We start from the raw sequence: 5377 nt of genomic DNA, 5'->3' as shown, positions 1-5377 counted from the left end.
CTATCTACGTATCAGTATCTGCAACCTGAGTTGTTAAGCTCGTAGGAGTGTCTCAACACTTAATGCCCTAAGACCAACTGGTTTGGGAGTCATTAGCCTAAAACTCGTTACATGGGTTAAAGATACATTGTGTTTTAAGTTGTATGTGTACATAAATAAAAAGAAAAAAAATGAAAAAGAAAAGAAAAAAAGAAATTAATAATAATAATTATAATCCCAACCCAAGGAAGTTCACCTTAAACATTTGAACATAATATTGTTTTCTTCCAACAAAAGCCTCATCATCTATGTTTTCATTGAGCACACAAAAAGAAGGTTTATTAATATCTTGTTTAAGAAGTATGAAGCAGAAATATAAATTTAATGAGAGTTTGTTTATCTGGATAGATTAATGGAAGTTGAATGATGAATGCCTTGCTTTGTGAAACTTGCAAATTGTTTCTTTATTTTAACGCTTTAGATTACTAGGGACTAGTAATAAGCTGGTTGGGGGGTGTGATTAGTACTTAAAAGTGCATGTTTATCAAGGTTTTATATCATCATTTTGCACTTGAAGTATCAATAACTCCTTAACTAAAGTATGTTTTATAATAACAAGTTTGATATTATAAGATACCTTAATTTATGGTAAATGCTCATTTTAAATGCAGGACTATCACATAAATAAAAGGATTGATTGATGAGTTTAAGCATTGAAAGTTAAAGGACAAAGAGATGGCCAAACTTAGAAAAGAGATGTCGGTGCAGTCCAAACCGGAACATTGCTCGGTAATTGGATCATATCTGGAGCTCTAGATTTCAGATTTAGGTCCATTTTATATGTATGGAAAGGTAAAACATAGGCCTACAACTTTCATTTGGACACCAAGATCTAATAAGGCCGTTTTCAAGTCCAAAATATAGGAACAACGAAGAAGTCCGAAGCTGTCCTGCAGCCCAGACACTATTTAGTGTTCAGCCCATATCTTGAGTTCTAGAAGTCCAAATGACCTCATCTTTTTTTTGTTGGAAAGCTGAGACAATTTCCTAGAACATTCCTGAGGATTCTGGGCAAATGATGATGTTAGCAATGACGTCTTGTTCAGACAAGAAGATAAGGATTGTTATCAAGTCAAGATATGGCCACCCACTCATCAATTAGTCAACAAATCAATAGTTCCAAATTTTGGCCTATAAAAGGAGGCACTTACCATGTATTGAGGAATCTTGGTTTCCAGATCAAGATCATGCTCTTGCTTTCTCTCTTTGTATTGCTTATGTTTTGCTTTCATTAATATCAAGTTTATGCACTTCATTTCCTTTCCTTTACTTAGTTAACTTCTTTCTCATTTATGTTCTTATCTTGTTTATTTATGTTTCTTTCTTTCATTATGTTTAGCTAAGTTAATTATGTCAAGACGAAAAGGGTACATTAATGGTGTAAGAATAAGTATAATATAAACTTAACATGGACCTTAATGTTGGATACTAACATGTTTTATATTTGTTATCTTGTTCACTTTTAATACTTTGCTTGTTAAATGGTTAATCTAGATTTATGTTGTATAACACTTGGTACAACAAATACTTGGTACTTTCATAGCCCATACTGTATGGTATAACCGACACCTGAGCTATGAAAGGGACTTGATTTGTTGTTAACATAAGTTATAATCATGAATGCCTGCCAACATTTACAAGTATTAGCTTTATTCGAATAAGATAACTAATGCAATCATGTTAACAATTTATAATCTGATTGGAACCTCCTTTATGTGTGGTTTTCAATTGAGTAATAAGAGTTTATATTATACTTGTTTGAAGTACCATTAGTGGATCCTCTAACCTTGACATTTGTTTTTATCGTTGCTTAATCCTTACGTTAATCTTCCAACTCAAAGTTCTCATTAATTTCTTCATCTTCTTCTGTTATTATTATTATTATTATTATTATTATTATTATTTACATTCTGTTTATATTATATAATATATATCTTTGATCTTTTCATAAACTCAGTATATAGGCTGGAAACCTATGACCCGATCTTTTAGATCATTCTCAGGTATAACAACGCCACGTACTGAGTATAATAATAATAATTATTGTTATTATTGTTGTTGTTGTTATTGATGTTATTGTTGTTGTTGTCTTGTTATTTATAATTTATACAATTAACCTCTCTGTGGTTCGACCCCGGTCTTGCCGGGTTATTTATTACTTCGACACTCCTGCACTTGGGAGAAGACATCAAGCTTTTGGTCGTGTCAGCTAGCAATGACATTTGTTTTAGACAAGAAGATAAGGATTTCCATTAAGTCAAGATTTTCACCAAGTCAAGAGTTGGCCACTCACTCAACAATTAGTCATCAAATCAATAGTTTCAAATTTTGGCCTATAAAAGAAGGCATTTGCCATGCATTTAGGCATCTTTATTGTTCAGATCAAGATCATGCTCTTTATATTTTCTTTATATTTTTGTAATGTTTAAGTTTTATTTCATGTTATATTTTCCTTAATCTCTTGTTTATGCTTTTCATTTCCTTTACTATACTTATGTTCTTATGTTGTTTATTTATGTTTCTCTTCTTCAATATGTTTAGCACAGTTTATTATGTCAAGGTGAAAAAGTTTCATTAATGATGTTAGAATATGTATAATATAAACTCAACATGAACTTCACTGTTTATATCCAAGAAAGTTTGTTATTAACATGTCTTATCTTTTTATCTCACTAATTCTTAATACCTTGTTTGTTAGATGGTTCATCTAGATTTGTGTTGTATAACACTTGGTACAACAAATGCTTGGCACTTTCATAGCCAACCGTATGGTATAACCTACACTTGTGCTATGAAAGGAACTTGATTTGTTGTTAACAAAAGTTAACATCATAAATTCTTGACAATATTTAAAAGTATGGTGTTACAAAAGTTATAGTATTTATTTTATTTTCGCTTTTCACTTGTATCTAATTTTGTTTCCTTTTCTATTGTTTTCTTCTTCCTTTTATTCTCTTTCTACACGTGCATGAGTGTTTGGTCACGTACATTAAATGGTAGACTTTGTAGGGTATCCTTATCATTTTCAGAAAATATGACCGAAGAAGATAACCAATCACTTCATAATAATAATAATGAGAATAACTGTGTTAGAACACTTAGAGACCATATGAATCCCACAAGAACAAGTGCACCCTCATGCATAGTTTTCCCTCCTGATGCATCTCATTTTAATTTTAAGCCAGATATTATTCAACTTTTACGTTCTTTTCATGGCTTAGATCTAGAAAATCCATACTTGCATTTGAGAGAATTTGAATTTAACACCTATAATGACTTAAATTGTAGTATGAAAACCATTAGATTAAAGCTTTTTCCTTTTTCATTAAAAGATAAAGCTAAAACATGGCTACAAAATCTTAGGTCAGGATCCATTCGTGTTTAGGATGAAATGCAACAACAATTAAAAAAAAGTTTTTTCCATCTCATAGAACTAACTCTTTTAAAAGACAAATCACCATTTTTGCTCAAAAACCAGGTGAAACATTTTACCAATGTTGGGATAGGTATCAAGACTTGCTTAATACTTGCCCTCATCATGGTTTTGAAACATGGAGATTGGTTTCACAATTTTATGAAGGGTTAACACCTAAAGATAGGCAAATGGTTGAATTGATGTGCAATGGAACTTTTGAAGATAAAGACCCTAATGAAGCAATGGAGTACCTAGACTTGCTAGCTGAAAATGCGCAAAATTGGGACACTGCGGGCACTTATGAGGCACCAAGTAAAACCCAACCTCATACATATGGTAGAGGTATGTATAACCTTAGGGAAGATCACGACCTCCAAGCCAAGTTTGCATCTTTAGCTAGAAAAGTCGAGGCACTAGAATTGAAAAATAGTGGTCAATTAAAATCTATTCAAGACATTAGGTGTCAAATATGTGAAACAAATAAGCATGCAACCAATGTCAGTCCAACTTTGCCTTCTTTCAAGGAATGCCTTCATGAACAAGCTCATGCTTTAAACAGTTTTCAAAGGCCTAATCATAACCCATACTTGCAAACATACAACCCTGGTTGGAGAAATCACCCAAATTTCAGTTGAAAGAGTGATAACAATAATTCACAAACTTCACAACCACCATTTCAAGCACACCATAACTTCCAAAATTCTCATGGATATGCACCTCCTTATGCTCCACCTCTTAGAAGAAATCTTAAGGAAACATTGCATGCATTGAAAAGCAAGAGGCAATCAACACTCAACTTGCTCAAGGCATGACAAATTTTAAAGATACTCTTGCAAATTTAACGTCTACTCTCAGTTTATAAGAGAAAGGTAAGTTTCCATCTCAACCACAACAAAATTCAAAAGGGCAATACAATGCAAATGCAAGTAGTTCTGGAAGCCAACACAAGGATCAAGTCAAATCAGTCATCACTCTTCGTAGTGGTAAGGTTATTGAAAAACCCACTCTTGAACCTTGTGAAAAAAATGATGAGTCAATCTTTAAGGGTAAGGAAGGGGTTGTATTTGAACATTGTAAAGAAAAGACTGATTCTCCGCCAACACTTCATTTTCCTCATGCCATGACCAAACAAAGGAAAGTCAATCACAACTCTGAAATCTTTGAAACTTTCAAACATGTAAGGATCAATATACCTTTGTTGGATGCTATTAAACAAGTACCTTTCTATGCTAAATTTTTGAAAGATCTATGCACTTTGAAGAGAAAACTAAATGTGAAAAAGAATGGTAAGTAAGTGCTATTCTTAAGAAAAATAATGCTTTGAAATATAAAGACCCTGGTTGTCCTACAATTTCTTGCTTTATTGGAGAACATAAAATTGAAAGAGCCTTACTTGATCTTGGAGCTAGTGTGAATTTACTTTCATATTTAGTCTTTCAAAGTCTCAATCTAGGTGAGTTAAAACCAACCTCTGTAATTCTTTTACTTGCTGATAGATCTGTGAAAGTGCCTAGAGGAATAGTTGAGGATGTGTTAGTACAAGTTGATAAATTCATTTACCCTGTAGATTTTGTTGTCTTGGATACAGAACTTGTTGAAGCATGTAATTCAATTCCTGTTATTTTAGGACGTCTATTTCTTGCAACTTCTAATGCATTGATTAATTGTAGGAATAGACTAATGAAGCTATTATTTGGAAACATGACATTGGAGATGAATGTTATCAATATCTGCAAGCAACCTGGAGATGATAATGATTTACAAGAAGTAGATTTTATTGAAGAATTAGTTCATGATTAACTTGAATCTACTTTAAGTAAAACTAAGTTTGATGAATCATAAGATTTGTAAATGATTTATTCTCGGGAAGAAATCATGGGTGAAAAAGGCACCGAAAATGTTGATGTAGATCTTTTGTCAAGA

General features: G+C 32.4%; 1 non-coding gene across 1 annotated transcript; it reads right to left on the bottom strand.

Moving 5' to 3' along the window:
- Positions 1-3475: 3475 nt before the first annotated feature.
- LOC118031240 (small nucleolar RNA R71) lies at positions 3476-3584 on the bottom strand. The gene has a single exon (XR_004684496.1). It is a non-coding gene; the product is annotated as a small nucleolar RNA R71 (small nucleolar RNA).
- Between the last annotated feature and the right edge of the window lie 1793 nt (positions 3585-5377).

This window comes from Populus alba, chromosome 14 (assembly GCF_005239225.2).
Source record: "Populus alba chromosome 14, ASM523922v2, whole genome shotgun sequence".
NCBI lineage: Eukaryota > Viridiplantae > Streptophyta > Magnoliopsida > Malpighiales > Salicaceae > Populus > Populus alba.
This window is presented reverse-complemented; position numbering and strand designations above follow the sequence as displayed.